General features: G+C 61.2%; 71 non-coding genes across 71 annotated transcripts; all 71 read left to right on the forward strand.

The window, feature by feature from the left end:
- The first annotated feature begins 67 nt into the window (after nt 1–67).
- Nucleotides 68–186, forward strand: LOC122977136. The gene has a single exon (XR_006401383.1). It is a non-coding gene; the product is annotated as a 5S ribosomal RNA (ribosomal RNA).
- A 224-nt stretch (nt 187–410) lies between these two features.
- On the forward strand, nt 411–529 carry LOC122977137. Its single transcript, XR_006401384.1, has one exon. It is a non-coding gene; the product is annotated as a 5S ribosomal RNA (ribosomal RNA).
- Nucleotides 530–753: 224 nt separating this feature from the next.
- LOC122977792 lies at nt 754–872 on the forward strand. The gene has a single exon (XR_006402009.1). It is a non-coding gene; the product is annotated as a 5S ribosomal RNA (ribosomal RNA).
- Nucleotides 873–1,096: 224 nt separating this feature from the next.
- Nucleotides 1,097–1,215, forward strand: LOC122977138. Its single transcript, XR_006401385.1, has one exon. It is a non-coding gene; the product is annotated as a 5S ribosomal RNA (ribosomal RNA).
- A 224-nt stretch (nt 1,216–1,439) lies between these two features.
- LOC122977139 lies at nt 1,440–1,558 on the forward strand. The gene has a single exon (XR_006401386.1). It is a non-coding gene; the product is annotated as a 5S ribosomal RNA (ribosomal RNA).
- A 212-nt stretch (nt 1,559–1,770) lies between these two features.
- LOC122977140 lies at nt 1,771–1,889 on the forward strand. The gene has a single exon (XR_006401387.1). It is a non-coding gene; the product is annotated as a 5S ribosomal RNA (ribosomal RNA).
- A 224-nt stretch (nt 1,890–2,113) lies between these two features.
- Nucleotides 2,114–2,232, forward strand: LOC122977141. The gene has a single exon (XR_006401388.1). It is a non-coding gene; the product is annotated as a 5S ribosomal RNA (ribosomal RNA).
- Nucleotides 2,233–2,456: 224 nt separating this feature from the next.
- On the forward strand, nt 2,457–2,575 carry LOC122977142. Its single transcript, XR_006401389.1, has one exon. It is a non-coding gene; the product is annotated as a 5S ribosomal RNA (ribosomal RNA).
- A 212-nt stretch (nt 2,576–2,787) lies between these two features.
- Nucleotides 2,788–2,906, forward strand: LOC122977144. The gene has a single exon (XR_006401391.1). It is a non-coding gene; the product is annotated as a 5S ribosomal RNA (ribosomal RNA).
- A 224-nt stretch (nt 2,907–3,130) lies between these two features.
- Nucleotides 3,131–3,249, forward strand: LOC122977145. Its single transcript, XR_006401392.1, has one exon. It is a non-coding gene; the product is annotated as a 5S ribosomal RNA (ribosomal RNA).
- A 212-nt stretch (nt 3,250–3,461) lies between these two features.
- On the forward strand, nt 3,462–3,580 carry LOC122977146. The gene has a single exon (XR_006401393.1). It is a non-coding gene; the product is annotated as a 5S ribosomal RNA (ribosomal RNA).
- Nucleotides 3,581–3,804: 224 nt separating this feature from the next.
- On the forward strand, nt 3,805–3,923 carry LOC122977793. Its single transcript, XR_006402010.1, has one exon. It is a non-coding gene; the product is annotated as a 5S ribosomal RNA (ribosomal RNA).
- A 224-nt stretch (nt 3,924–4,147) lies between these two features.
- LOC122977147 lies at nt 4,148–4,266 on the forward strand. Its single transcript, XR_006401394.1, has one exon. It is a non-coding gene; the product is annotated as a 5S ribosomal RNA (ribosomal RNA).
- Nucleotides 4,267–4,490: 224 nt separating this feature from the next.
- LOC122977148 lies at nt 4,491–4,609 on the forward strand. Its single transcript, XR_006401395.1, has one exon. It is a non-coding gene; the product is annotated as a 5S ribosomal RNA (ribosomal RNA).
- A 212-nt stretch (nt 4,610–4,821) lies between these two features.
- On the forward strand, nt 4,822–4,940 carry LOC122977149. The gene has a single exon (XR_006401396.1). It is a non-coding gene; the product is annotated as a 5S ribosomal RNA (ribosomal RNA).
- A 224-nt stretch (nt 4,941–5,164) lies between these two features.
- Nucleotides 5,165–5,283, forward strand: LOC122977150. The gene has a single exon (XR_006401397.1). It is a non-coding gene; the product is annotated as a 5S ribosomal RNA (ribosomal RNA).
- Nucleotides 5,284–5,495: 212 nt separating this feature from the next.
- Nucleotides 5,496–5,614, forward strand: LOC122977151. Its single transcript, XR_006401398.1, has one exon. It is a non-coding gene; the product is annotated as a 5S ribosomal RNA (ribosomal RNA).
- A 224-nt stretch (nt 5,615–5,838) lies between these two features.
- LOC122977152 lies at nt 5,839–5,957 on the forward strand. Its single transcript, XR_006401399.1, has one exon. It is a non-coding gene; the product is annotated as a 5S ribosomal RNA (ribosomal RNA).
- A 212-nt stretch (nt 5,958–6,169) lies between these two features.
- Nucleotides 6,170–6,288, forward strand: LOC122977153. The gene has a single exon (XR_006401400.1). It is a non-coding gene; the product is annotated as a 5S ribosomal RNA (ribosomal RNA).
- Nucleotides 6,289–6,512: 224 nt separating this feature from the next.
- LOC122977155 lies at nt 6,513–6,631 on the forward strand. Its single transcript, XR_006401402.1, has one exon. It is a non-coding gene; the product is annotated as a 5S ribosomal RNA (ribosomal RNA).
- Nucleotides 6,632–6,843: 212 nt separating this feature from the next.
- Nucleotides 6,844–6,962, forward strand: LOC122977156. The gene has a single exon (XR_006401403.1). It is a non-coding gene; the product is annotated as a 5S ribosomal RNA (ribosomal RNA).
- Nucleotides 6,963–7,174: 212 nt separating this feature from the next.
- LOC122977157 lies at nt 7,175–7,293 on the forward strand. The gene has a single exon (XR_006401404.1). It is a non-coding gene; the product is annotated as a 5S ribosomal RNA (ribosomal RNA).
- Nucleotides 7,294–7,505: 212 nt separating this feature from the next.
- LOC122977158 lies at nt 7,506–7,624 on the forward strand. The gene has a single exon (XR_006401405.1). It is a non-coding gene; the product is annotated as a 5S ribosomal RNA (ribosomal RNA).
- Nucleotides 7,625–7,836: 212 nt separating this feature from the next.
- Nucleotides 7,837–7,955, forward strand: LOC122977049. Its single transcript, XR_006401300.1, has one exon. It is a non-coding gene; the product is annotated as a 5S ribosomal RNA (ribosomal RNA).
- A 224-nt stretch (nt 7,956–8,179) lies between these two features.
- Nucleotides 8,180–8,298, forward strand: LOC122977159. Its single transcript, XR_006401406.1, has one exon. It is a non-coding gene; the product is annotated as a 5S ribosomal RNA (ribosomal RNA).
- Nucleotides 8,299–8,510: 212 nt separating this feature from the next.
- LOC122977873 lies at nt 8,511–8,629 on the forward strand. Its single transcript, XR_006402087.1, has one exon. It is a non-coding gene; the product is annotated as a 5S ribosomal RNA (ribosomal RNA).
- A 212-nt stretch (nt 8,630–8,841) lies between these two features.
- LOC122977160 lies at nt 8,842–8,960 on the forward strand. The gene has a single exon (XR_006401407.1). It is a non-coding gene; the product is annotated as a 5S ribosomal RNA (ribosomal RNA).
- Nucleotides 8,961–9,184: 224 nt separating this feature from the next.
- On the forward strand, nt 9,185–9,303 carry LOC122977161. Its single transcript, XR_006401408.1, has one exon. It is a non-coding gene; the product is annotated as a 5S ribosomal RNA (ribosomal RNA).
- A 212-nt stretch (nt 9,304–9,515) lies between these two features.
- Nucleotides 9,516–9,634, forward strand: LOC122977162. The gene has a single exon (XR_006401409.1). It is a non-coding gene; the product is annotated as a 5S ribosomal RNA (ribosomal RNA).
- A 224-nt stretch (nt 9,635–9,858) lies between these two features.
- On the forward strand, nt 9,859–9,977 carry LOC122977163. Its single transcript, XR_006401410.1, has one exon. It is a non-coding gene; the product is annotated as a 5S ribosomal RNA (ribosomal RNA).
- Nucleotides 9,978–10,189: 212 nt separating this feature from the next.
- Nucleotides 10,190–10,308, forward strand: LOC122978035. Its single transcript, XR_006402245.1, has one exon. It is a non-coding gene; the product is annotated as a 5S ribosomal RNA (ribosomal RNA).
- A 212-nt stretch (nt 10,309–10,520) lies between these two features.
- Nucleotides 10,521–10,639, forward strand: LOC122977164. Its single transcript, XR_006401411.1, has one exon. It is a non-coding gene; the product is annotated as a 5S ribosomal RNA (ribosomal RNA).
- Nucleotides 10,640–10,851: 212 nt separating this feature from the next.
- Nucleotides 10,852–10,970, forward strand: LOC122977166. Its single transcript, XR_006401413.1, has one exon. It is a non-coding gene; the product is annotated as a 5S ribosomal RNA (ribosomal RNA).
- A 212-nt stretch (nt 10,971–11,182) lies between these two features.
- LOC122977167 lies at nt 11,183–11,301 on the forward strand. Its single transcript, XR_006401414.1, has one exon. It is a non-coding gene; the product is annotated as a 5S ribosomal RNA (ribosomal RNA).
- Nucleotides 11,302–11,513: 212 nt separating this feature from the next.
- LOC122977061 lies at nt 11,514–11,632 on the forward strand. Its single transcript, XR_006401311.1, has one exon. It is a non-coding gene; the product is annotated as a 5S ribosomal RNA (ribosomal RNA).
- Nucleotides 11,633–11,856: 224 nt separating this feature from the next.
- On the forward strand, nt 11,857–11,975 carry LOC122977168. Its single transcript, XR_006401415.1, has one exon. It is a non-coding gene; the product is annotated as a 5S ribosomal RNA (ribosomal RNA).
- A 212-nt stretch (nt 11,976–12,187) lies between these two features.
- On the forward strand, nt 12,188–12,306 carry LOC122977169. The gene has a single exon (XR_006401416.1). It is a non-coding gene; the product is annotated as a 5S ribosomal RNA (ribosomal RNA).
- Nucleotides 12,307–12,518: 212 nt separating this feature from the next.
- Nucleotides 12,519–12,637, forward strand: LOC122978063. Its single transcript, XR_006402273.1, has one exon. It is a non-coding gene; the product is annotated as a 5S ribosomal RNA (ribosomal RNA).
- Nucleotides 12,638–12,849: 212 nt separating this feature from the next.
- Nucleotides 12,850–12,968, forward strand: LOC122977170. The gene has a single exon (XR_006401417.1). It is a non-coding gene; the product is annotated as a 5S ribosomal RNA (ribosomal RNA).
- Nucleotides 12,969–13,180: 212 nt separating this feature from the next.
- On the forward strand, nt 13,181–13,299 carry LOC122978058. Its single transcript, XR_006402268.1, has one exon. It is a non-coding gene; the product is annotated as a 5S ribosomal RNA (ribosomal RNA).
- Nucleotides 13,300–13,511: 212 nt separating this feature from the next.
- LOC122977779 lies at nt 13,512–13,630 on the forward strand. Its single transcript, XR_006401996.1, has one exon. It is a non-coding gene; the product is annotated as a 5S ribosomal RNA (ribosomal RNA).
- Nucleotides 13,631–13,854: 224 nt separating this feature from the next.
- On the forward strand, nt 13,855–13,973 carry LOC122977171. Its single transcript, XR_006401418.1, has one exon. It is a non-coding gene; the product is annotated as a 5S ribosomal RNA (ribosomal RNA).
- A 212-nt stretch (nt 13,974–14,185) lies between these two features.
- Nucleotides 14,186–14,304, forward strand: LOC122978064. Its single transcript, XR_006402274.1, has one exon. It is a non-coding gene; the product is annotated as a 5S ribosomal RNA (ribosomal RNA).
- Nucleotides 14,305–14,516: 212 nt separating this feature from the next.
- Nucleotides 14,517–14,635, forward strand: LOC122977172. The gene has a single exon (XR_006401419.1). It is a non-coding gene; the product is annotated as a 5S ribosomal RNA (ribosomal RNA).
- Nucleotides 14,636–14,847: 212 nt separating this feature from the next.
- LOC122977173 lies at nt 14,848–14,966 on the forward strand. The gene has a single exon (XR_006401420.1). It is a non-coding gene; the product is annotated as a 5S ribosomal RNA (ribosomal RNA).
- Nucleotides 14,967–15,178: 212 nt separating this feature from the next.
- Nucleotides 15,179–15,297, forward strand: LOC122978059. The gene has a single exon (XR_006402269.1). It is a non-coding gene; the product is annotated as a 5S ribosomal RNA (ribosomal RNA).
- Nucleotides 15,298–15,509: 212 nt separating this feature from the next.
- Nucleotides 15,510–15,628, forward strand: LOC122977780. Its single transcript, XR_006401997.1, has one exon. It is a non-coding gene; the product is annotated as a 5S ribosomal RNA (ribosomal RNA).
- Nucleotides 15,629–15,852: 224 nt separating this feature from the next.
- On the forward strand, nt 15,853–15,971 carry LOC122977174. The gene has a single exon (XR_006401422.1). It is a non-coding gene; the product is annotated as a 5S ribosomal RNA (ribosomal RNA).
- A 224-nt stretch (nt 15,972–16,195) lies between these two features.
- On the forward strand, nt 16,196–16,314 carry LOC122977176. The gene has a single exon (XR_006401423.1). It is a non-coding gene; the product is annotated as a 5S ribosomal RNA (ribosomal RNA).
- Nucleotides 16,315–16,526: 212 nt separating this feature from the next.
- Nucleotides 16,527–16,645, forward strand: LOC122977178. Its single transcript, XR_006401425.1, has one exon. It is a non-coding gene; the product is annotated as a 5S ribosomal RNA (ribosomal RNA).
- Nucleotides 16,646–16,857: 212 nt separating this feature from the next.
- On the forward strand, nt 16,858–16,976 carry LOC122977781. The gene has a single exon (XR_006401998.1). It is a non-coding gene; the product is annotated as a 5S ribosomal RNA (ribosomal RNA).
- A 224-nt stretch (nt 16,977–17,200) lies between these two features.
- Nucleotides 17,201–17,319, forward strand: LOC122977179. The gene has a single exon (XR_006401426.1). It is a non-coding gene; the product is annotated as a 5S ribosomal RNA (ribosomal RNA).
- Nucleotides 17,320–17,543: 224 nt separating this feature from the next.
- LOC122977180 lies at nt 17,544–17,662 on the forward strand. Its single transcript, XR_006401427.1, has one exon. It is a non-coding gene; the product is annotated as a 5S ribosomal RNA (ribosomal RNA).
- Nucleotides 17,663–17,886: 224 nt separating this feature from the next.
- On the forward strand, nt 17,887–18,005 carry LOC122977181. The gene has a single exon (XR_006401428.1). It is a non-coding gene; the product is annotated as a 5S ribosomal RNA (ribosomal RNA).
- Nucleotides 18,006–18,217: 212 nt separating this feature from the next.
- LOC122977182 lies at nt 18,218–18,336 on the forward strand. The gene has a single exon (XR_006401429.1). It is a non-coding gene; the product is annotated as a 5S ribosomal RNA (ribosomal RNA).
- Nucleotides 18,337–18,560: 224 nt separating this feature from the next.
- Nucleotides 18,561–18,679, forward strand: LOC122977183. Its single transcript, XR_006401430.1, has one exon. It is a non-coding gene; the product is annotated as a 5S ribosomal RNA (ribosomal RNA).
- Nucleotides 18,680–18,891: 212 nt separating this feature from the next.
- Nucleotides 18,892–19,010, forward strand: LOC122977184. Its single transcript, XR_006401431.1, has one exon. It is a non-coding gene; the product is annotated as a 5S ribosomal RNA (ribosomal RNA).
- Nucleotides 19,011–19,234: 224 nt separating this feature from the next.
- On the forward strand, nt 19,235–19,353 carry LOC122977884. Its single transcript, XR_006402098.1, has one exon. It is a non-coding gene; the product is annotated as a 5S ribosomal RNA (ribosomal RNA).
- Nucleotides 19,354–19,577: 224 nt separating this feature from the next.
- LOC122977924 lies at nt 19,578–19,696 on the forward strand. The gene has a single exon (XR_006402138.1). It is a non-coding gene; the product is annotated as a 5S ribosomal RNA (ribosomal RNA).
- Nucleotides 19,697–19,920: 224 nt separating this feature from the next.
- On the forward strand, nt 19,921–20,039 carry LOC122977185. The gene has a single exon (XR_006401432.1). It is a non-coding gene; the product is annotated as a 5S ribosomal RNA (ribosomal RNA).
- A 212-nt stretch (nt 20,040–20,251) lies between these two features.
- Nucleotides 20,252–20,370, forward strand: LOC122977186. Its single transcript, XR_006401433.1, has one exon. It is a non-coding gene; the product is annotated as a 5S ribosomal RNA (ribosomal RNA).
- A 224-nt stretch (nt 20,371–20,594) lies between these two features.
- Nucleotides 20,595–20,713, forward strand: LOC122977885. Its single transcript, XR_006402099.1, has one exon. It is a non-coding gene; the product is annotated as a 5S ribosomal RNA (ribosomal RNA).
- A 224-nt stretch (nt 20,714–20,937) lies between these two features.
- LOC122977187 lies at nt 20,938–21,056 on the forward strand. The gene has a single exon (XR_006401434.1). It is a non-coding gene; the product is annotated as a 5S ribosomal RNA (ribosomal RNA).
- A 212-nt stretch (nt 21,057–21,268) lies between these two features.
- On the forward strand, nt 21,269–21,387 carry LOC122977189. Its single transcript, XR_006401436.1, has one exon. It is a non-coding gene; the product is annotated as a 5S ribosomal RNA (ribosomal RNA).
- A 224-nt stretch (nt 21,388–21,611) lies between these two features.
- LOC122977190 lies at nt 21,612–21,730 on the forward strand. Its single transcript, XR_006401437.1, has one exon. It is a non-coding gene; the product is annotated as a 5S ribosomal RNA (ribosomal RNA).
- Nucleotides 21,731–21,942: 212 nt separating this feature from the next.
- LOC122977192 lies at nt 21,943–22,061 on the forward strand. Its single transcript, XR_006401438.1, has one exon. It is a non-coding gene; the product is annotated as a 5S ribosomal RNA (ribosomal RNA).
- Nucleotides 22,062–22,285: 224 nt separating this feature from the next.
- LOC122977193 lies at nt 22,286–22,404 on the forward strand. Its single transcript, XR_006401439.1, has one exon. It is a non-coding gene; the product is annotated as a 5S ribosomal RNA (ribosomal RNA).
- Nucleotides 22,405–22,628: 224 nt separating this feature from the next.
- LOC122977194 lies at nt 22,629–22,747 on the forward strand. Its single transcript, XR_006401440.1, has one exon. It is a non-coding gene; the product is annotated as a 5S ribosomal RNA (ribosomal RNA).
- Nucleotides 22,748–22,959: 212 nt separating this feature from the next.
- LOC122977195 lies at nt 22,960–23,078 on the forward strand. Its single transcript, XR_006401441.1, has one exon. It is a non-coding gene; the product is annotated as a 5S ribosomal RNA (ribosomal RNA).
- Nucleotides 23,079–23,303: 225 nt separating this feature from the next.
- LOC122977196 lies at nt 23,304–23,422 on the forward strand. The gene has a single exon (XR_006401442.1). It is a non-coding gene; the product is annotated as a 5S ribosomal RNA (ribosomal RNA).
- Nucleotides 23,423–23,647: 225 nt separating this feature from the next.
- On the forward strand, nt 23,648–23,766 carry LOC122977197. The gene has a single exon (XR_006401443.1). It is a non-coding gene; the product is annotated as a 5S ribosomal RNA (ribosomal RNA).
- Nucleotides 23,767–23,968: the final 202 nt, after the last annotated feature.

The following is a 23,968-nucleotide window of genomic DNA, read 5'->3' on the forward strand; positions in this document are numbered from 1 at the left end:
GCCTGGGCCTTGGAGGCGCGTCTGACGAGCGCCACCCCTAAGAGGCCCATGCGTGGTACCTTGGACAGCTTACGGCCATACCACCCTGAACACGCCCGATCTCGTCTGATCTCGGAAGCCAAGCAGGGTCGGGCCTGGTTAGTACTTGGACGGGAGACCGCCTGGGAATACCAGGTGCTGTAAGCTTTTTCATTTTTCTCCACAAGCGCCCGTCCGCCGCGCTTAACGTAGGGATCCTCTCTCTTGTTTTCCTCCGTGTCTGTGCAGAACTGTGCGCGGGAGTCCCGCTCTCTGGTGTTTCTCCGAGGGAGGAACGGATGGGAACGCTCCCGGCGCAGCTGCCGCCTGGGCCTTGGAGGCGCGTCTGACGAGCGCCACCCCTAAGAGGCCCATGCGTGGTACCTTGGACAGCTTACGGCCATACCACCCTGAACACGCCCGATCTCGTCTGATCTCGGAAGCCAAGCAGGGTCGGGCCTGGTTAGTACTTGGACGGGAGACCGCCTGGGAATACCAGGTGCTGTAAGCTTTTTCACTTTTCTCCACAAGCGCCCGTCCGCCGCGCTTAACGTAGGGATCCTCTCTCTTGTTTTCCTCCGTGTCTGTGCAGAACTGTGCGCGGGAGTCCCGCTCTCTGGTGTTTCTCCCAGGGAGGAACGGATGGGAACGCTCCCGGCGCAGCTGCCGCCTGGGCCTTGGAGGCGCGTCTGACGAGCGCCACCCCTAAGAGGCCCATGCGTGGTACCTTGGACAGCTTACGGCCATACCACCCTGAACACCCCCGATCTCGTCTGATCTCGGAAGCCAAGCAGGGTCGGGCCTGGTTAGTACTTGGACGGGAGACCGCCTGGGAATACCAGGTGCTGTAAGCTTTTTCACTTTTCTCCACAAGCGCCCGTCCGCCGCGCTTAACGTAGGGATCCTCTCTCTTGTTTTCCTCCGTGTCTGTGCAGAACTGTGCGCGGGAGTCCCGCTCTCTGGTGTTTCTCCCAGGGAGGAACGGATGGGAACGCTCCCGGCGCAGCTGCCGCCTGGGCCTTGGAGGCGCGTCTGACGAGCGCCACCCCTAAGAGGCCCATGCGTGGTACCTTGGACAGCTTACGGCCATACCACCCTGAACACGCCCGATCTCGTCTGATCTCGGAAGCCAAGCAGGGTCGGGCCTGGTTAGTACTTGGACGGGAGACCGCCTGGGAATACCAGGTGCTGTAAGCTTTTTCACTTTTCTCCACAAGCGCCCGTCCGCCGCGCTTAACGTAGGGATCCTCTCTCTTGTTTTCCTCCGTGTCTGTGCAGAACTGTGCGCGGGAGTCCCGCTCTCTGGTGTTTCTCCGAGGGAGGAACGGATGGGAACGCTCCCGGCGCAGCTGCCGCCTGGGCCTTGGAGGCGCGTCTGACGAGCGCCACCCCTAAGAGGCCCATGCGTGGTACCTTGGACAGCTTACGGCCATACCACCCTGAACACGCCCGATCTCGTCTGATCTCGGAAGCCAAGCAGGGTCGGGCCTGGTTAGTACTTGGACGGGAGACCGCCTGGGAATACCAGGTGCTGTAAGCTTTTTCACTTTTCTCCACAAGCGCCCGTCCGCCGCGCTTAACGTAGGGATCCTCTCTCTTGTTTTCCTCCGTGTCTGTGCAGAACTGTGCGCGGGAGTCCCGCTCTCTGGTGTTTCTCCGAGGGAGGAACGGATGGGAACGCTGCCGCCTGGGCCTTGGAGGCGCGTCTGACGAGCGCCACCCCTAAGAGGCCCATGCGTGGTACCTTGGACAGCTTACGGCCATACCACCCTGAACACGCCCGATCTCGTCTGATCTCGGAAGCCAAGCAGGGTCGGGCCTGGTTAGTACTTGGACGGGAGACCGCCTGGGAATACCAGGTGCTGTAAGCTTTTTCACTTTTCTCCACAAGCGCCCGTCCGCCGCGCTTAACGTAGGGATCCTCTCTCTTGTTTTCCTCCGTGTCTGTGCAGAACTGTGCGCGGGAGTCCCGCTCTCTGGTGTTTCTCCGAGGGAGGAACGGATGGGAACGCTCCCGGCGCAGCTGCCGCCTGGGCCTTGGAGGCGCGTCTGACGAGCGCCACCCCTAAGAGGCCCATGCGTGGTACCTTGGACAGCTTACGGCCATACCACCCTGAACACGCCCGATCTCGTCTGATCTCGGAAGCCAAGCAGGGTCGGGCCTGGTTAGTACTTGGACGGGAGACCGCCTGGGAATACCAGGTGCTGTAAGCTTTTTCACTTTTCTCCACAAGCGCCCGTCCGCCGCGCTTAACGTAGGGATCCTCTCTCTTGTTTTCCTCCGTGTCTGTGCAGAACTGTGCGCGGGAGTCCCGCTCTCTGGTGTTTCTCCGAGGGAGGAACGGATGGGAACGCTCCCGGCGCAGCTGCCGCCTGGGCCTTGGAGGCGCGTCTGACGAGCGCCACCCCTAAGAGGCCCATGCGTGGTACCTTGGACAGCTTACGGCCATACCACCCTGAACACGCCCGATCTCGTCTGATCTCGGAAGCCAAGCAGGGTCGGGCCTGGTTAGTACTTGGACGGGAGACCGCCTGGGAATACCAGGTGCTGTAAGCTTTTTCACTTTTCTCCACAAGCGCCCGTCCGCCGCGCTTAACGTAGGGATCCTCTCTCTTGTTTTCCTCCGTGTCTGTGCAGAACTGTGCGCGGGAGTCCCGCTCTCTGGTGTTTCTCCGAGGGAGGAACGGATGGGAACGCTGCCGCCTGGGCCTTGGAGGCGCGTCTGACGAGCGCCACCCCTAAGAGGCCCATGCGTGGTACCTTGGACAGCTTACGGCCATACCACCCTGAACACGCCCGATCTCGTCTGATCTCGGAAGCCAAGCAGGGTCGGGCCTGGTTAGTACTTGGACGGGAGACCGCCTGGGAATACCAGGTGCTGTAAGCTTTTTCACTTTTCTCCACAAGCGCCCGTCCGCCGCGCTTAACGTAGGGATCCTCTCTCTTGTTTTCCTCCGTGTCTGTGCAGAACTGTGCGCGGGAGTCCCGCTCTCTGGTGTTTCTCCGAGGGAGGAACGGATGGGAACGCTCCCGGCGCAGCTGCCGCCTGGGCCTTGGAGGCGCGTCTGACGAGCGCCACCCCTAAGAGGCCCATGCGTGGTACCTTGGACAGCTTACGGCCATACCACCCTGAACACGCCCGATCTCGTCTGATCTCGGAAGCCAAGCAGGGTCGGGCCTGGTTAGTACTTGGACGGGAGACCGCCTGGGAATACCAGGTGCTGTAAGCTTTTTCACTTTTCTCCACAAGCGCCCGTCCGCCGCGCCTAACGTAGGGATCCTCTCTCTTGTTTTCCTCCGTGTCTGTGCAGAACTGTGCGCGGGAGTCCCGCTCTCTGGTGTTTCTCCGAGGGAGGAACAGATGGGAACGCTGCCGCCTGGGCCTTGGAGGCGCGTCTGACGAGCGCCACCCCTAAGAGGCCCATGCGTGGTACCTTGGACAGCTTACGGCCATACCACCCTGAACACGCCCGATCTCGTCTGATCTCGGAAGCCAAGCAGGGTCGGGCCTGGTTAGTACTTGGACGGGAGACCGCCTGGGAATACCAGGTGCTGTAAGCTTTTTCACTTTTCTCCACAAGCGCCCGTCCGCCGCGCTTAACGTAGGGATCCTCTCTCTTGTTTTCCTCCGTGTCTGTGCAGAACTGTGCGCGGGAGTCCCGCTCTCTGGTGTTTCTCCCAGGGAGGAACGGATGGGAACGCTCCCGGCGCAGCTGCCGCCTGGGCCTTGGAGGCGCGTCTGACGAGCGCCACCCCTAAGAGGCCCATGCGTGGTACCTTGGACAGCTTACGGCCATACCACCCTGAACACCCCCGATCTCGTCTGATCTCGGAAGCCAAGCAGGGTCGGGCCTGGTTAGTACTTGGACGGGAGACCGCCTGGGAATACCAGGTGCTGTAAGCTTTTTCACTTTTCTCCACAAGCGCCCGTCCGCCGCGCTTAACGTAGGGATCCTCTCTCTTGTTTTCCTCCGTGTCTGTGCAGAACTGTGCGCGGGAGTCCCGCTCTCTGGTGTTTCTCCCAGGGAGGAACGGATGGGAACGCTCCCGGCGCAGCTGCCGCCTGGGCCTTGGAGGCGCGTCTGACGAGCGCCACCCCTAAGAGGCCCATGCGTGGTACCTTGGACAGCTTACGGCCATACCACCCTGAACACGCCCGATCTCGTCTGATCTCGGAAGCCAAGCAGGGTCGGGCCTGGTTAGTACTTGGACGGGAGACCGCCTGGGAATACCAGGTGCTGTAAGCTTTTTCACTTTTCTCCACAAGCGCCCGTCCGCCGCGCTTAACGTAGGGATCCTCTCTCTTGTTTTCCTCCGTGTCTGTGCAGAACTGTGCGCGGGAGTCCCGCTCTCTGGTGTTTCTCCGAGGGAGGAACGGATGGGAACGCTCCCGGCGCAGCTGCCGCCTGGGCCTTGGAGGCGCGTCTGACGAGCGCCACCCCTAAGAGGCCCATGCGTGGTACCTTGGACAGCTTACGGCCATACCACCCTGAACACGCCCGATCTCGTCTGATCTCGGAAGCCAAGCAGGGTCGGGCCTGGTTAGTACTTGGACGGGAGACCGCCTGGGAATACCAGGTGCTGTAAGCTTTTTCACTTTTCTCCACAAGCGCCCGTCCGCCGCGCTTAACGTAGGGATCCTCTCTCTTGTTTTCCTCCGTGTCTGTGCAGAACTGTGCGCGGGAGTCCCGCTCTCTGGTGTTTCTCCCAGGGAGGAACGGATGGGAACGCTGCCGCCTGGGCCTTGGAGGCGCGTCTGACGAGCGCCACCCCTAAGAGGCCCATGCGTGGTACCTTGGACAGCTTACGGCCATACCACCCTGAACACGCCCGATCTCGTCTGATCTCGGAAGCCAAGCAGGGTCGGGCCTGGTTAGTACTTGGACGGGAGACCGCCTGGGAATACCAGGTGCTGTAAGCTTTTTCACTTTTCTCCACAAGCGCCCGTCCGCCGCGCTTAACGTAGGGATCCTCTCTCTTGTTTTCCTCCGTGTCTGTGCAGAACTGTGCGCGGGAGTCCCGCTCTCTGGTGTTTCTCCGAGGGAGGAACGGATGGGAACGCTCCCGGCGCAGCTGCCGCCTGGGCCTTGGAGGCGCGTCTGACGAGCGCCACCCCTAAGAGGCCCATGCGTGGTACCTTGGACAGCTTACGGCCATACCACCCTGAACACGCCCGATCTCGTCTGATCTCGGAAGCCAAGCAGGGTCGGGCCTGGTTAGTACTTGGACGGGAGACCGCCTGGGAATACCAGGTGCTGTAAGCTTTTTCACTTTTCTCCACAAGCGCCCGTCCGCCGCGCTTAACGTAGGGATCCTCTCTCTTGTTTTCCTCCGTGTCTGTGCAGAACTGTGCGCGGGAGTCCCGCTCTCTGGTGTTTCTCCGAGGGAGGAACGGATGGGAACGCTGCCGCCTGGGCCTTGGAGGCGCGTCTGACGAGCGCCACCCCTAAGAGGCCCATGCGTGGTACCTTGGACAGCTTACGGCCATACCACCCTGAACACGCCCGATCTCGTCTGATCTCGGAAGCCAAGCAGGGTCGGGCCTGGTTAGTACTTGGACGGGAGACCGCCTGGGAATACCAGGTGCTGTAAGCTTTTTCACTTTTCTCCACAAGCGCCCGTCCGCCGCGCTTAACGTAGGGATCCTCTCTCTTGTTTTCCTCCGTGTCTGTGCAGAACTGTGCGCGGGAGTCCCGCTCTCTGGTGTTTCTCCGAGGGAGGAACGGATGGGAACGCTCCCGGCGCAGCTGCCGCCTGGGCCTTGGAGGCGCGTCTGACGAGCGCCACCCCTAAGAGGCCCATGCGTGGTACCTTGGACAGCTTACGGCCATACCACCCTGAACACGCCCGATCTCGTCTGATCTCGGAAGCCAAGCAGGGTCGGGCCTGGTTAGTACTTGGACGGGAGACCGCCTGGGAATACCAGGTGCTGTAAGCTTTTTCACTTTTCTCCACAAGCGCCCGTCCGCCGCGCCTAACGTAGGGATCCTCTCTCTTGTTTTCCTCCGTGTCTGTGCAGAACTGTGCGCGGGAGTCCCGCTCTCTGGTGTTTCTCCGAGGGAGGAACGGATGGGAACGCTGCCGCCTGGGCCTTGGAGGCGCGTCTGACGAGCGCCACCCCTAAGAGGCCCATGCGTGGTACCTTGGACAGCTTACGGCCATACCACCCTGAACACGCCCGATCTCGTCTGATCTCGGAAGCCAAGCAGGGTCGGGCCTGGTTAGTACTTGGACGGGAGACCGCCTGGGAATACCAGGTGCTGTAAGCTTTTTCACTTTTCTCCACAAGCGCCCGTCCGCCGCGCTTAACGTAGGGATCCTCTCTCTTGTTTTCCTCCGTGTCTGTGCAGAACTGTGCGCGGGAATCCCGCTCTCTGGTGTTTCTCCGAGGGAGGAACGGATGGGAACGCTCCCGGCGCAGCTGCCGCCTGGGCCTTGGAGGCGCGTCTGACGAGCGCCACCCCTAAGAGGCCCATGCGTGGCACCTTGGACAGCTTACGGCCATACCACCCTGAACACGCCCGATCTCGTCTGATCTCGGAAGCCAAGCAGGGTCGGGCCTGGTTAGTACTTGGACGGGAGACCGCCTGGGAATACCAGGTGCTGTAAGCTTTTTCACTTTTCTCCACAAGCGCCCGTCCGCCGCGCCTAACGTAGGGATCCTCTCTCTTGTTTTCCTCCGTGTCTGTGCAGAACTGTGCGCGGGAGTCCCGCTCTCTGGTGTTTCTCCGAGGGAGGAACGGATGGGAACGCTGCCGCCTGGGCCTTGGAGGCGCGTCTGACGAGCGCCACCCCTAAGAGGCCCATGCGTGGTACCTTGGACAGCTTACGGCCATACCACCCTGAACACGCCCGATCTCGTCTGATCTCGGAAGCCAAGCAGGGTCGGGCCTGGTTAGTACTTGGACGGGAGACCGCCTGGGAATACCAGGTGCTGTAAGCTTTTTCACTTTTCTCCACAAGCGCCCGTCCGCCGCGCTTAACGTAGGGATCCTCTCTCTTGTTTTCCTCCGTGTCTGTGCAGAACTGTGCGCGGGAGTCCCGCTCTCTGGTGTTTCTCCGAGGGAGGAACGGATGGGAACGCTGCCGCCTGGGCCTTGGAGGCGCGTCTGACGAGCGCCACCCCTAAGAGGCCCATGCGTGGTACCTTGGACAGCTTACGGCCATACCACCCTGAACACGCCCGATCTCGTCTGATCTCGGAAGCCAAGCAGGGTCGGGCCTGGTTAGTACTTGGACGGGAGACCGCCTGGGAATACCAGGTGCTGTAAGCTTTTTCACTTTTCTCCACAAGCGCCCGTCCGCCGCGCTTAACGTAGGGATCCTCTCTCTTGTTTTCCTCCGTGTCTGTGCAGAACTGTGCGCGGGAGTCCCGCTCTCGGGTGTTTCTCCGAGGGAGGAACGGATGGGAACGCTGCCGCCTGAGCCTTGGAGGCGCGTCTGACGAGCGCCACCCCTAAGAGGCCCATGCGTGGTACCTTGGACAGCTTACGGCCATACCACCCTGAACACGCCCGATCTCGTCTGATCTCGGAAGCCAAGCAGGGTCGGGCCTGGTTAGTACTTGGACGGGAGACCGCCTGGGAATACCAGGTGCTGTAAGCTTTTTCACTTTTCTCCACCAGCGCCCGTCCGCCGCGCCTAACGTAGGGATCCTCTCTCTTGTTTTCCTCCGTGTCTGTGCAGAACTGTGCGCGGGAGTCCCGCTCTCTGGTGTTTCTCCGAGGGAGGAACGGATGGGAACGCTGCCGCCTGGGCCTTGGAGGCGCGTCTGACGAGCGCCACCCCTAAGAGGCCCATGCGTGGTACCTTGGCCAGCTTACGGCCATACCACCCTGAACACGCCCGATCTCGTCTGATCTCGGAAGCCAAGCAGGGTCGGGCCTGGTTAGTACTTGGACGGGAGACCGCCTGGGAATACCAGGTGCCGTAAGCTTTTTCACTTTTCTCCACAAGCGCCCGTCCGCCGCGCTTAACGTAGGGATCCTCTCTCTTGTTTTCCTCCGTGTCTGTGCAGAACTGTGCGCGGGAGTCCCGCTCTCTGGTGTTTCTCCGAGGGAGGAACGGATGGGAACGCTCCCGGCGCAGCTGCCGCCTGGGCCTTGGAGGCGCGTCTGATGAGTGCCACCCCTAAGAGGCCCATGCGTGGTACCTTGGACAGCTTACGGCCATACCACCCTGAACACGCCCGATCTCGTCTGATCTCGGAAGCCAAGCAGGGTCGGGCCTGGTTAGTACTTGGACGGGAGACCGCCTGGGAATACCAGGTGCTGTAAGCTTTTTCACTTTTCTCCACAAGCGCCCGTCCGCCGCGCTTAACGTAGGGATCCTCTCTCTTGTTTTCCTCCGTGTCTGTGCAGAACTGTGCGCGGGAGTCCCGCTCTCTGGTGTTTCTCCGAGGGAGGAACGGATGGGAACGCTGCCGCCTGGGCCTTGGAGGCGCGTCTGACGAGCGCCACCCCTAAGAGGCCCATGCGTGGTACCTTGGACAGCTTACGGCCATACCACCCTGAACACGCCCGATCTCGTCTGATCTCGGAAGCCAAGCAGGGTCGGGCCTGGTTAGTACTTGGACGGGAGACCGACTGGGAATACCAGGTGCTGTAAGCTTTTTCACTTTTCTCCACAAGCGCCCGTCCGCCGCGCTTAACGTAGGGATCCTCTCTCTTGTTTTCCTCCGTGTCTGTGCAGAACTGTGCGCGGGAGTCCCGCTCTCTGGTGTTTCTCCGAGGGAGGAACGGATGGGAACGCTGCCGCCTGGGCCTTGGAGGCGCGTCTGACGAGCGCCACCCCTAAGAGGCCCATGCGTGGTACCTTGGACAGCTTACGGCCATACCACCCTGAACACGCCCGATCTCGTCTGATCTCGGAAGCCAAGCAGGGTCGGGCCTGGTTAGTACTTGGACGGGAGACCGCCTGGGAATACCAGGTGCTGTAAGCTTTTTCACTTTTCTCCACAAGCGCCCGTCCGCCGCGCTTAACGTAGGGATCCTCTCTCTTGTTTTCCTCCGTGTCTGTGCAGAACTGTGCGCGGGAGTCCCGCTCTCTGGTGTTTCTCCGAGGGAGGAACGGATGGGAATGCTCCCGGCGCAGCTGCCGCCTGGGCCTTGGAGGCGCGTCTGACGAGCGCCACCCCTAAGAGGCCCATGCGTGGTACCTTGGACAGCTTACGGCCATACCACCCTGAACACGCCCGATCTCGTCTGATCTCGGAAGCCAAGCAGGGTCGGGCCTGGTTAGTACTTGGACGGGAGACCGCCTGGGAATACCAGGTGCTGTAAGCTTTTTCACTTTTCTCCACAAGCGCCCGTCCGCCGCGCTTAACGTAGGGATCCTCTCTCTTGTTTTCCTCCGTGTCTGTGCAGAACTGTGCGCGGGAGTCCCGCTCTCTGGTGTTTCTCCGAGGGAGGAACGGATGGGAACGCTGCCGCCTGGGCCTTGGAGGCGCGTCTGACGAGCGCCACCCCTAAGAGGCCCATGCGTGGTACCTTGGACAGCTTACGGCCATACCACCCTGAACACGCCCGATCTCGTCTGATCTCGGAAGCCAAGCAGGGTCGGGCCTGGTTAGTACTTGGACGGGAGACCGCCTGGGAATACCAGGTGCTGTAAGCTTTTTCACTTTTCTCCACAAGCGCCCGTCCGCCGCGCTTAACGTAGGGATCCTCTCTCTTGTTTTCCTCCGTGTCTGTGCAGAACTGTGCGCGGGAGTCCCGCTCTCTGGTGTTTCTCCGAGGGAGGAACGGATGGGAACGCTCCCGGCGCAGCTGCCGCCTGGGCCTTGGAGGCGCGTCTGACGAGCGCCACCCCTAAGAGGCCCATGCGTGGTACCTTGGACAGCTTACGGCCATACCACCCTGAACACGCCCGATCTCGTCTGATCTCGGAAGCCAAGCAGGGTCGGGCCTGGTTAGTACTTGGACGGGAGACCGCCTGGGAATACCAGGTGCTGTAAGCTTTTTCACTTTTCTCCACAAGCGCCCGTCCGCCGCGCTTAACGTAGGGATCCTCTCTCTTGTTTTCCTCCGTGTCTGTGCAGAACTGTGCGCGGGAGTCCCGCTCTCTGGTGTTTCTCCGAGGGAGGAACGGATGGGAACGCTGCCGCCTGGGCCTTGGAGGCGCGTCTGACGAGCGCCACCCCTAAGAGGCCCATGCGTGGTACCTTGGACAGCTTACGGCCATACCACCCTGAACACGCCCGATCTCGGCTGATCTCGGAAGCCAAGCAGGGTCGGGCCTGGTTAGTACTTGGACGGGAGACCGCCTGGGAATACCAGGTGCTGTAAGCTTTTTCACTTTTCTCCACAAGCGCCCGTCCGCCGCGCTTAACGTAGGGATCCTCTCTCTTGTTTTCCTCCGTGTCTGTGCAGAACTGTGCGCGGGAGTCCCGCTCTCTGGTGTTTCTCCGAGGGAGGAACGGATGGGAACGCTGCCGCCTGGGCCTTGGAGGCGCGTCTGACGAGCGCCACCCCTAAGAGGCCCATGCGTGGTACCTTGGACAGCTTACGGCCATACCACCCTGAACACGCCCGATCTCGTCTGATCTCGGAAGCCAAGCAGGGTCGGGCCTGGTTAGTACTTGGACGGGAGACCGCCTGGGAATACCAGGTGCTGTAAGCTTTTTCACTTTTCTCCACAAGCGCCCGTCCGCCGCGCCTAACGTAGGGATCCTCTCTCTTGTTTTCCTCCGTGTCTGTGCAGAACTGTGCGCGGGAGTCCCGCTCTCTGGTGTTTCTCCGAGGGAGGAACGGATGGGAACGCTGCCGCCTGGGCCTTGGAGGCGCGTCTGACGAGCGCCACCCCTAAGAGGCCCATGCGTGGTACCTTGGACAGCTTACGGCCATACCACCCTGAACACGCCCGATCTCGTCTGATCTCGGAAGCCAAGCAGGGTCGGGCCTGGTTAGTACTTGGACGGGAGACCGCCTGGGAATACCAGGTGCTGTAAGCTTTTTCACTTTTCTCCACAAGCGCCCGTCCGCCGCGCTTAACGTAGGGATCCTCTCTCTTGTTTTCCTCCGTGTCTGTGCAGAACTGTGCGCGGGAGTCCCGCTCTCTGGTGTTTCTCCGAGGGAGGAACGGATGGGAACGCTGCCGCCTGAGCCTTGGAGGCGCGTCTGACGAGCGCCACCCCTAAGAGGCCCATGCGTGGTACCTTGGACAGCTTACGGCCATACCACCCTGAACACGCCCGATCTCGTCTGATCTCGGAAGCCAAGCAGGGTCGGGCCTGGTTAGTACTTGGACGGGAGACCGCCTGGGAATACCAGGTGCTGTAAGCTTTTTCACTTTTCTCCACAAGCGCCCGTCCGCCGCGCCTAACGTAGGGATCCTCTCTCTTGTTTTCCTCCGTGTCTGTGCAGAACTGTGCGCGGGAGTCCCGCTCTCTGGTGTTTCTCCGAGGGAGGAACGGATGGGAACGCTGCCGCCTGGGCCTTGGAGGCGCGTCTGACGAGCGCCACCCCTAAGAGGCCCATGCGTGGTACCTTGGACAGCTTACGGCCATACCACCCTGAACACGCCCGATCTCGTCTGATCTCGGAAGCCAAGCAGGGTCGGGCCTGGTTAGTACTTGGACGGGAGACCGCCTGGGAATACCAGGTGCCGTAAGCTTTTTCACTTTTCTCCACAAGCGCCCGTCCGCCGCGCTTAACGTAGGGATCCTCTCTCTTGTTTTCCTCCGTGTCTGTGCAGAACTGTGCGCGGGAGTCCCGCTCTCTGGTGTTTCTCCGAGGGAGGAACGGATGGGAACGCTCCCGGCGCAGCTGCCGCCTGGGCCTTGGAGGCGCGTCTGACGAGCGCCACCCCTAAGAGGCCCATGCGTGGTACCTTGGACAGCTTACGGCCATACCACCCTGAACACGCCCGATCTCGTCTGATCTCGGAAGCCAAGCAGGGTCGGGCCTGGTTAGTACTTGGACGGGAGACCGCCTGGGAATACCAGGTGCTGTAAGCTTTTTCACTTTTCTCCACAAGCGCCCGTCCGCCGCGCTTAACGTAGGGATCCTCTCTCTTGTTTTCCTCCGTGTCTGTGCAGAACTGTGCGCGGGAGTCCCGCTCTCTGGTGTTTCTCCGAGGGAGGAACGGATGGGAACGCTGCCGCCTGGGCCTTGGAGGCGCGTCTGACGAGCGCCACCCCTAAGAGGCCCATGCGTGGTACCTTGGACAGCTTACGGCCATACCACCCTGAACACGCCCGATCTCGTCTGATCTCGGAAGCCAAGCAGGGTCGGGCCTGGTTAGTACTTGGACGGGAGACCGCCTGGGAATACCAGGTGCTGTAAGCTTTTTCACTTTTCTCCACAAGCGCCCGTCCGCCGCGCTTAACGTAGGGATCCTCTCTCTTGTTTTCCTCCGTGTCTGTGCAGAACTGTGCGCGGGAGTCCCGCTCTCTGGTGTTTCTCCGAGGGAGGAACGGATGGGAACGCTGCCGCCTGGGCCTTGGAGGCGCGTCTGACGAGCGCCACCCCTAAGAGGCCCATGCGTGGTACCTTGGACAGCTTACGGCCATACCACCCTGAACACGCCCGATCTCGTCTGATCCCGGAAGCCAAGCAGGGTCGGGCCTGGTTAGTACTTGGACGGGAGACCGCCTGGGAATACCAGGTGCTGTAAGCTTTTTCACTTTTCTCCACAAGCGCCCGTCCGCCGCGCTTAACGTAGGGATCCTCTCTCTTGTTTTCCTCCGTGTCTGTGCAGAACTGTGCGCGGGAGTCCCGCTCTCTGGTGTTTCTCCGAGGGAGGAACGGATGGGAACGCTGCCGCCTGGGCCTTGGAGGCGCGTCTGACGAGCGCCACCCCTAAGAGGCCCATGCGTGGTACCTTGGACAGCTTACGGCCATACCACCCTGAACACGCCCGATCTCGTCTGATCTCGGAAGCCAAGCAGGGTCGGGCCTGGTTAGTACTTGGACGGGAGACCGCCTGGGAATACCAGGTGCTGTAAGCTTTTTCACTTTTCTCCACAAGCGCCCGTCCGCCGCGCTTAACGTAGGGATCCTCTCTCTTGTTTTCCTCCGTGTCTGTGCAGAACTGTGCGCGGGAGTCCCGCTCTCTGGTGTTTCTCCGAGGGAGGAACGGATGGGAACGCTGCCGCCTGGGCCTTGGAGGCGCGTCTGACGAGCGCCACCCCTAAGAGGCCCATGCGTGGTACCTTGGACAGCTTACGGCCATACCACCCTGAACACGCCCGATCTCGTCTGATCTCGTAAGCCAAGCAGGGTCGGGCCTGGTTAGTACTTGGACGGGAGACCGCCTGGGAATACCAGGTGCTGTAAGCTTTTTCACTTTTCTCCACAAGCGCCCGTCCGCCGCGCTTAACGTAGGGATCCTCTCTCTTGTTTTCCTCCGTGTCTGTGCAGAACTGTGCGCGGGAGTCCCGCTCTCTGGTGTTTCTCCGAGGGAGGAACGGATGGGAACGCTGCCGCCTGGGCCTTGGAGGCGCGTCTGACGAGCGCCACCCCTAAGAGGCCCATGCGTGGTACCTTGGACAGCTTACGGCCATACCACCCTGAACACGCCCGATCTCGTCTGATCTCGGAAGCCAAGCAGGGTCGGGCCTGGTTAGTACTTGGTCGGGAGACCGCCTGGGAATACCAGGTGCCGTAAGCTTTTTCACTTTTCTCCACAAGCGCCCGTCCGCCGCGCTTAACGTAGGGATCCTCTCTCTTGTTTTCCTCCGTGTCTGTGCAGAACTGTGCGCGGGAGTCCCGCTCTCTGGTGTTTCTCCGAGGGAGGAACGGATGGGAACGCTCCCGGCGCAGCTGCCGCCTGGGCCTTGGAGGCGCGTCTGACGAGCGCCACCCCTAAGAGGCCCATGCGTGGTACCTTGGACAGCTTACGGCCATACCACCCTGAACACGCCCGATCTCGTCTGATCTCGGAAGCCAAGCAGGGTCGGGCCTGGTTAGTACTTGGACGGGAGACCGCCTGGGAATACCAGGTGCTGTAAGCTTTTTCACTTTTCTCCACAAGCGCCCGTCCGCCGCGCTTAACGTAGGGATCCTCTCTCTTGTTTTCCTCCGTGTCTGTGCAGAACTGTGCGCGGGAGTCCCGCTCTCTGGTGTTTCTCCGAGGGAGGAACGGATGGGAACGCTGCCGCCTGGGCCTTGGAGGCGCGTCTGACGAGCGCCACCCCTAAGAGGCCCATGCGTGGTACCTTGGACAGCTTACGGCCATACCACCCTGAACACGCCCGATCTCGTCTGATCCCGGAAGCCAAGCAGGGTCGGGCCTGGTTAGTACTTGGACGGGAGACCGCCTGGGAATACCAGGTGCTGTAAGCTTTTTCACTTTTCTCCACAAGCGCCCGTCCGCCGCGCTTAACGTAGGGATCCTCTCTCTTGTTTTCCTCCGTGTCTGTGCAGAACTGTGCGCGGGAGTCCCGCTCTCTGGTGTTTCTCCGAGGGAGGAACGGATGGGAACGCTGCCGCCTGGGCCTTGGAGGCGCGTCTGACGAGCGCCACCCCTAAGAGGCCCATGCGTGGTACCTTGGACAGCTTACGGCCATACCACCCTGAACACGCCCGATCTCGTCTGATCTCGGAAGCCAAGCAGGGTCGGGCCTGGTTAGTACTTGGACGGGAGACCGCCTGGGAATACCAGGTGCTGTAAGCTTTTTCACTTTTCTCCACAAGCGCCCGTCCGCCGCGCTTAACGTAGGGATCCTCTCTCTTGTTTTCCTCCGTGTCTGTGCAGAACTGTGCGCGGGAGTCCCGCTCTCTGGTGTTTCTCCGAGGGAGGAACGGATGGGAACGCTGCCGCCTGGGCCTTGGAGGCGCGTCTGACGAGCGCCACCCCTAAGAGGCCCATGCGTGGTACCTTGGACAGCTTACGGCCATACCACCCTGAACACGCCCGATCTCGTCTGATCTCGGAAGCCAAGCAGGGTCGGGCCTGGTTAGTACTTGGACGGGAGACCGCCTGGGAATACCAGGTGCTGTAAGCTTTTTCACTTTTCTCCACAAGCGCCCGTCCGCCGCGCTTAACGTAGGGATCCTCTCTCTTGTTTTCCTCCGTGTCTGTGCAGAACTGTGCGCGGGAGTCCCGCTCTCTGGTGTTTCTCCGAGGGAGGAACGGATGGGAACGCTGCCGCCTGGGCCTTGGAGGCGCGTCTGACGAGCGCCACCCCTAAGAGGCCCATGCGTGGTACCTTGGACAGCTTACGGCCATACCACCCTGAACACGCCCGATCTCGTCTGATCTCGTAAGCCAAGCAGGGTCGGGCCTGGTTAGTACTTGGACGGGAGACCGCCTGGGAATACCAGGTGCTGTAAGCTTTTTCACTTTTCTCCACAAGCGCCCGTCCGCCGCGCTTAACGTAGGGATCCTCTCTCTTGTTTTCCTCCGTGTCTGTGCAGAACTGTGCGCGGGAGTCCCGCTCTCTGGTGTTTCTCCGAGGGAGGAACGGATGGGAACGCTGCCGCCTGGGCCTTGGAGGCGCGTCTGACGAGCGCCACCCCTAAGAGGCCCATGCGTGGTACCTTGGACAGCTTACGGCCATACCACCCTGAACACGCCCGATCTCGTCTGATCTCGGAAGCCAAGCAGGGTCGGGCCTGGTTAGTACTTGGTCGGGAGACCGCCTGGGAATACCAGGTGCCGTAAGCTTTTTCACTTTTCTCCACAAGCGCCCGTCCGCCGCGCTTAACGTAGGGATCCTCTCTCTTGTTTTCCTCCGTGTCTGTGCAGAACTGTGCGCGGGAGTCCCGCTCTCTGGTGTTTCTCCGAGGGAGGAACGGATGGGAACGCTCCCGGCGCAGCTGCCGCCTGGGCCTTGGAGGCGCGTCTGACGAGCGCCACCCCTAAGAGGCCCATGCGTGGTACCTTGGACAGCTTACGGCCATACCACCCTGAACACGCCCGATCTCGTCTGATCTCGGAAGCCAAGCAGGGTCGGGCCTGGTTAGTACTTGGACGGGAGACCGCCTGGGAATACCAGGTGCTGTAAGCTTTTTCACTTTTCTCCACAAGCGCCCGTCCGCCGCGCCTAACGTAGGGATCCTCTCTCTTGTTTTCCTCCGTGTCTGTGCAGAACTGTGCGCGGGAGTCCCGCTCTCTGGTGTTTCTCCGAGGGAGGAACGGATGGGAACGCTCCCGGCGCAGCTGCCGCCTGGGCCTTGGAGGCGCGTCTGACGAGCGCCACCCCTAAGAGGCCCATGCGTGGTACCTTGGACAGCTTACGGCCATACCACCCTGAACACGCCCGATCTCGTCTGATCTCGGAAGCCAAGCAGGGTCGGGCCTGGTTAGTACTTGGACGGGAGACCGCCTGGGAATACCAGGTGCTGTAAGCTTTTTCACTTTTCTCCACAAGCGCCCGTCCGCCGCGCTTAACGTAGGGATCCTCTCTCTTGTTTTCCTCCGTGTCTGTGCAGAACTGTGCGCGGGAGTCCCGCTCTCTGGTGTTTCTCCGAGGGAGGAACGGATGGGAACGCTGCCGCCTGGGCCTTGGAGGCGCGTCTGACGAGCGCCACCCCTAAGAGGCCCATGCGTGGTACCTTGGACAGCTTACGGCCATACCACCCTGAACACGCCCGATCTCGTCTGATCTCGGAAGCCAAGCAGGGTCGGGCCTGGTTAGTACTTGGACGGGAGACCGCCTGGGAATACCAGGTGCTGTAAGCTTTTTCACTTTTCTCCACAAGCGCCCGTCCGCCGCGCCTAACGTAGGGATCCTCTCTCTTGTTTTCCTCCGTGTCTGTGCAGAACTGTGCGCGGGAGTCCCGCTCTCTGGTGTTTCTCCGAGGGAGGAACGGATGGGAACGCTGCCGCCTGGGCCTTGGAGGCGCGTCTGACGAGCGCCACCCCTAAGAGGCCCATGCGTGGTACCTTGGACAGCTTACGGCCATACCACCCTGAACACGCCCGATCTCGTCTGATCTCGGAAGCCAAGCAGGGTCGGGCCTGGTTAGTACTTGGTCGGGAGACCGCCTGGGAATACCAGGTGCCGTAAGCTTTTTCACTTTTCTCCACAAGCGCCCGTCCGCCGCGCTTAACGTAGGGATCCTCTCTCTTGTTTTCCTCCGTGTCTGTGCAGAACTGTGCGCGGGAGTCCCGCTCTCTGGTGTTTCTCCGAGGGAGGAACGGATGGGAACGCTCCCGGCGCAGCTGCCGCCTGGGCCTTGGAGGCGCGTCTGACGAGCGCCACCCCTAAGAGGCCCATGCGTGGTACCTTGGACAGCTTACGGCCATACCACCCTGAACACGCCCGATCTCGTCTGATCTCGGAAGCCAAGCAGGGTCGGGCCTGGTTAGTACTTGGACGGGAGACCGCCTGGGAATACCAGGTGCTGTAAGCTTTTTCACTTTTCTCCACAAGCGCCCGTCCGCCGCGCCTAACGTAGGGATCCTCTCTCTTGTTTTCCTCCGTGTCTGTGCAGAACTGTGCGCGGGAGTCCCGCTCTCTGGTGTTTCTCCGAGGGAGGAACGGATGGGAACGCTCCCGGCGCAGCTGCCGCCTGGGCCTTGGAGGCGCGTCTGACGAGCGCCACCCCTAAGAGGCCCATGCGTGGTACCTTGGACAGCTTACGGCCATACCACCCTGAACACGCCCGATCTCGTCTGATCTCGGAAGCCAAGCAGGGTCGGGCCTGGTTAGTACTTGGACGGGAGACCGCCTGGGAATACCAGGTGCTGTAAGCTTTTTCACTTTTCTCCACAAGCGCCCGTCCGCCGCGCTTAACGTAGGGATCCTCTCTCTTGTTTTCCTCCGTGTCTGTGCAGAACTGTGCGCGGGAGTCCCGCTCTCTGGTGTTTCTCCGAGGGAGGAACGGATGGGAACGCTCCCGGCGCAGCTGCCGCCTGGGCCTTGGAGGCGCGTCTGACGAGCGCCACCCCTAAGAGGCCCATGCGTGGTACCTTGGACAGCTTACGGCCATACCACCCTGAACACGCCCGATCTCGTCTGATCTCGGAAGCCAAGCAGGGTCGGGCCTGGTTAGTACTTGGACGGGAGACCGCCTGGGAATACCAGGTGCTGTAAGCTTTTTCACTTTTCTCCACAAGCGCCCGTCCGCCGCGCTTAACGTAGGGATCCTCTCTCTTGTTTTCCTCCGTGTCTGTGCAGAACTGTGCGCGGGAGTCCCGCTCTCTGGTGTTTCTCCGAGGGAGGAACGGATGGGAACGCTGCCGCCTGGGCCTTGGAGGCGCGTCTGACGAGCGCCACCCCTAAGAGGCCCATGCGTGGTACCTTGGACAGCTTACGGCCATACCACCCTGAACACGCCCGATCTCGTCTGATCTCGGAAGCCAAGCAGGGTCGGGCCTGGTTAGTACTTGGACGGGAGACCGCCTGGGAATACCAGGTGCTGTAAGCTTTTTCACTTTTCTCCACAAGCGCCCGTCCGCCGCGCTTAACGTAGGGATCCTCTCTCTTGTTTTCCTCCGTGTCTGTGCAGAACTGTGCGCGGGAGTCCCGCTCTCTGGTGTTTCTCCGAGGGAGGAACGGATGGGAACGCTCCCGGCGCAGCTGCCGCCTGGGCCTTGGAGGCGCGTCTGACGAGCGCCACCCCTAAGAGGCCCATGCGTGGTACCTTGGACAGCTTACGGCCATACCACCCTGAACACGCCCGATCTCGTCTGATCTCGGAAGCCAAGCAGGGTCGGGCCTGGTTAGTACTTGGACGGGAGACCGCCTGGGAATACCAGGTGCTGTAAGCTTTTTCACTTTTCTCCACAAGCGCCCGTCCGCCGCGCTTAACGTAGGGATCCTCTCTCTTGTTTTCCTCCGTGTCTGTGCAGAACTGTGCGCGGGAGTCCCGCTCTCTGGTGTTTCTCCGAGGGAGGAACGGATGGGAACGCTGCCGCCTGGGCCTTGGAGGCGCGTCTGACGAGCGCCACCCCTAAGAGGCCCATGCGTGGTACCTTGGACAGCTTACGGCCATACCACCCTGAACACGCCCGATCTCGTCTGATCTCGGAAGCCAAGCAGGGTCGGGCCTGGTTAGTACTTGGACGGGAGACCGCCTGGGAATACCAGGTGCTGTAAGCTTTTTCACTTTTCTCCACAAGCGCCCGTCCGCCGCGCTTAACGTAGGGATCCTCTCTCTTGTTTTCCTCCGTGTCTGTGCAGAACTGTGCGCGGGAGTCCCGCTCTCTGGTGTTTCTCCGAGGGAGGAACGGATGGGAACGCTCCCGGCGCAGCTGCCGCCTGGGCCTTGGAGGCGCGTCTGACGAGCGCCACCCCTAAGAGGCCCATGCGTGGTACCTTGGACAGCTTACGGCCATACCACCCTGAACACGCCTGATCTCGTCTGATCTCGGAAGCCAAGCAGGGTCGGGCCTGGTTAGTACTTGGACGGGAGACCGCCTGGGAATACCAGGTGCTGTAAGCTTTTTCACTTTTCTCCACAAGCGCCCGTCCGCCGCGCTTAACGTAGGGATCCTCTCTCTTGTTTTCCTCCGTGTCTGTGCAGAACTGTGCGCGGGAGTCCCGCTCTCTGGTGTTTCTCCGAGGGAGGAACGGATGGGAACGCTCCCGGCGCAGCTGCCGCCTGGGCCTTGGAGGCGCGTCTGACGAGCGCCACCCCTAAGAGGCCCATGCGTGGTACCTTGGACAGCTTACGGCCATACCACCCTGAACACGCCTGATCTCGTCTGATCTCGGAAGCCAAGCAGGGTCGGGCCTGGTTAGTACTTGGACGGGAGACCGCCTGGGAATCCCAGGTGCTGTAAGCTTTTTCACTTTTCTCCACAAGCGCCCGTCCGCCGCGCTTAACGTAGGGATCCTCTCTCTTGTTTTCCTCCGTGTCTGTGCAGAACTGTGCGCGGGAGTCCCGCTCTCTGGTGTTTCTCCGAGGGAGGAACGGATGGGAACGCTCCCGGCGCAGCTGCCGCCTGGGCCTTGGAGGCGCGTCTGACGAGCGCCACCCCTAAGAGGCCCATGCGTGGTACCTTGGACAGCTTACGGCCATACCACCCTGAACACGCCCGATCTCGTCTGATCTCGGAAGCCAAGCAGGGTCGGGCCTGGTTAGTACTTGGACGGGAGACCGCCTGGGAATACCAGGTGCTGTAAGCTTTTTCACTTTTCTCCACAAGCGCCCGTCCGCCGCGCTTAACGTAGGGATCCTCTCTCTTGTTTTCCTCCGTGTCTGTGCAGAACTGTGCGCGGGAGTCCCGCTCTCTGGTGTTTCTCCGAGGGAGGAACGGATGGGAACGCTGCCGCCTGGGCCTTGGAGGCGCGTCTGACGAGCGCCACCCCTAAGAGGCCCATGCGTGGTACCTTGGACAGCTTACGGCCATACCACCCTGAACACGCCCGATCTCGTCTGATCTCGGAAGCCAAGCAGGGTCGGGCCTGGTTAGTACTTGGACGGGAGACCGCCTGGGAATACCAGGTGCTGTAAGCTTTTTCACTTTTCTCCACAAGCGCCCGTCCGCCGCGCTTAACGTAGGGATCCTCTCTCTTGTTTTCCTCCGTGTCTGTGCAGAACTGTGCGCGGGAGTCCCGCTCTCTGGTGTTTCTCCGAGGGAGGAACGGATGGGAACGCTCCCGGCGCAGCTGCCGCCTGGGCCTTGGAGGCGCGTCTGACGAGCGCCACCCCTAAGAGGCCCATGCGTGGTACCTTGGACAGCTTACGGCCATACCACCCTGAACACGCCTGATCTCGTCTGATCTCGGAAGCCAAGCAGGGTCGGGCCTGGTTAGTACTTGGACGGGAGACCGCCTGGGAATACCAGGTGCTGTAAGCTTTTTCACTTTTCTCCACAAGCGCCCGTCCGCCGCGCTTAACGTAGGGATCCTCTCTCTTGTTTTCCTCCGTGTCTGTGCAGAACTGTGCGCGGGAGTCCCGCTCTCTGGTGTTTCTCCGAGGGAGGAACGGATGGGAACGCTCCCGGCGCAGCTGCCGCCTGGGCCTTGGAGGCGCGTCTGACGAGCGCCACCCCTAAGAGGCCCATGCGTGGTACCTTGGACAGCTTACGGCCATACCACCCTGAACACGCCCGATCTCGTCTGATCTCGGAAGCCAAGCAGGGTCGGGCCTGGTTAGTACTTGGACGGGAGACCGCCTGGGAATACCAGGTGCTGTAAGCTTTTTCACTTTTCTCCACAAGCGCCCGTCCGCCGCGCCTAACGTAGGGATCCTCTCTCTTGTTTTCCTCCGTGTCTGTGCAGAACTGTGCGCGGGAGTCCCGCTCTCTGGTGTTTCTCCGAGGGAGGAACAGATGGGAACGCTGCCGCCTGGGCCTTGGAGGCGCGTCTGACGAGCGCCACCCCTAAGAGGCCCATGCGTGGTACCTTGGACAGCTTACGGCCATACCACCCTGAACACGCCCGATCTCGTCTGATCTCGGAAGCCAAGCAGGGTCGGGCCTGGTTAGTACTTGGACGGGAGACCGCCTGGGAATACCAGGTGCTGTAAGCTTTTTCACTTTTCTCCACAAGCGCCCGTCCGCCGCGCTTAACGTAGGGATCCTCTCTCTTGTTTTCCTCCGTGTCTGTGCAGAACTGTGCGCGGGAGTCCCGCTCTCTGGTGTTTCTCCCAGGGAGGAACGGATGGGAACGCTCCCGGCGCAGCTGCCGCCTGGGCCTTGGAGGCGCGTCTGACGAGCGCCACCCCTAAGAGGCCCATGCGTGGTACCTTGGACAGCTTACGGCCATACCACCCTGAACACGCCCGATCTCGTCTGATCTCGGAAGCCAAGCAGGGTCGGGCCTGGTTAGTACTTGGACGGGAGACCGCCTGGGAATACCAGGTGCTGTAAGCTTTTTCACTTTTCTCCACAAGCGCCCGTCCGCCGCGCTTAACGTAGGGATCCTCTCTCTTGTTTTCCTCCGTGTCTGTGCAGAACTGTGCGCGGGAGTCCCGCTCTCTGGTGTTTCTCCGAGGGAGGAACGGATGGGAACGCTGCCGCCTGGGCCTTGGAGGCGCGTCTGACGAGCGCCACCCCTAAGAGGCCCATGCGTGGTACCTTGGACAGCTTACGGCCATACCACCCTGAACACGCCCGATCTCGTCTGATCTCGGAAGCCAAGCAGGGTCGGGCCTGGTTAGTACTTGGACGGGAGACCGCCTGGGAATACCAGGTGCTGTAAGCTTTTTCACTTTTCTCCACAAGCGCCCGTCCGCCGCGCTTAACGTAGGGATCCTCTCTCTTGTTTTCCTCCGTGTCTGTGCAGAACTGTGCGCGGGAGTCCCGCTCTCTGGTGTTTCTCCGAGGGAGGAACGGATGGGAACGCTCCCGGCGCAGCTGCCGCCTGGGCCTTGGAGGCGCGTCTGACGAGCGCCACCCCTAAGAGGCCCATGCGTGGTACCTTGGACAGCTTACGGCCATACCACCCTGAACACGCCCGATCTCGTCTGATCTCGGAAGCCAAGCAGGGTCGGGCCTGGTTAGTACTTGGACGGGAGACCGCCTGGGAATACCAGGTGCTGTAAGCTTTTTCACTTTTCTCCACAAGCGCCCGTCCGCCGCGCTTAACGTAGGGATCCTCTCTCTTGTTTTCCTCCGTGTCTGTGCAGAACTGTGCGCGGGAGTCCCGCTCTCTGGTGTTTCTCCGAGGGAGGAACGGATGGGAACGCTCCCGGCGCAGCTGCCGCCTGGGCCTTGGAGGCGCGTCTGACGAGCGCCACCCCTAAGAGGCCCATGCGTGGTACCTTGGACAGCTTACGGCCATACCACCCTGAACACGCCCGATCTCGTCTGATCTCGGAAGCCAAGCAGGGTCGGGCCTGGTTAGTACTTGGACGGGAGACCGCCTGGGAATACCAGGTGCTGTAAGCTTTTTCACTTTTCTCCACAAGCGCCCGTCCGCCGCGCCTAACGTAGGGATCCTCTCTCTTGTTTTCCTCCGTGTCTGTGCAGAACTGTGCGCGGGAGTCCCGCTCTCTGGTGTTTCTCCGAGGGAGGAACGGATGGGAACGCTGCCGCCTGGGCCTTGGAGGCGCGTCTGACGAGCGCCACCCCTAAGAGGCCCATGCGTGGTACCTTGGACAGCTTACGGCCATACCACCCTGAACACGCCCGATCTCGTCTGATCTCGGAAGCCAAGCAGGGTCGGGCCTGGTTAGTACTTGGACGGGAGACCGCCTGGGAATACCAGGTGCTGTAAGCTTTTTCACTTTTCTCCACAAGCGCCCGTCCGCCGCGCTTAACGTAGGGATCCTCTCTCTTGTTTTCCTCCGTGTCTGTGCAGAACTGTGCGCGGGAGTCCCGCTCTCTGGTGTTTCTCCGAGGGAGGAACGGATGGGAACGCTCCCGGCGCAGCTGCCGCCTGGGCCTTGGAGGCGCGTCTGACGAGCGCCACCCCCTAAGAGGCCCATGCGTGGTACCTTGGACAGCTTACGGCCATACCACCCTGAACACGCCCGATCTCGTCTGATCTCGGAAGCCAAGCAGGGTCGGGCCTGGTTAGTACTTGGACGGGAGACCGCCTGGGAATACCAGGTGCTGTAAGCTTTTTCACTTTTCTCCACAAGCGCCCGTCCGCCGCGCTTAACGTAGGGATCCTCTCTCTTGTTTTCCTCCGTGTCTGTGCAGAACTGTGCGCGGGAGTCCCGCTCTCTGGTGTTTCTCCGAGGGAGGAACGGATGGGAACGCTCCCGGCGCAGCTGCCGCCTGGGCCTTGGAGGCGCGTCTGACGAGCGCCACCCCTAAGAGGCCCATGCGTGGTACCTTGGGACAGCTTACGGCCATACCACCCTGAACACGCCCGATCTCGTCTGATCTCGGAAGCCAAGCAGGGTCGGGCCTGGTTAGTACTTGGACGGGAGACCGCCTGGGAATACCAGGTGCTGTAAGCTTTTTCACTTTTCTCCACAAGCGCCCGTCCGCCGCGCTTAACGTAGGGATCCTCTCTCTTGTTTTCCTCCGTGTCTGTGCAGAACTGTGCGCGGGAGTCCCGCTCTCTGGTGTTTCTCCGAGGGAGGAACAGATGGGAACGCTGCCGCCTGGGCCTTGGAGGCGCGTCTGACGAGCGCCACCCCTAAGAGGCCCATGCGTGGA

Source organism: Thunnus albacares, chromosome 24 (genome assembly GCF_914725855.1).
Source record: "Thunnus albacares chromosome 24, fThuAlb1.1, whole genome shotgun sequence".
Lineage (NCBI taxonomy): Eukaryota > Metazoa > Chordata > Actinopteri > Scombriformes > Scombridae > Thunnus > Thunnus albacares.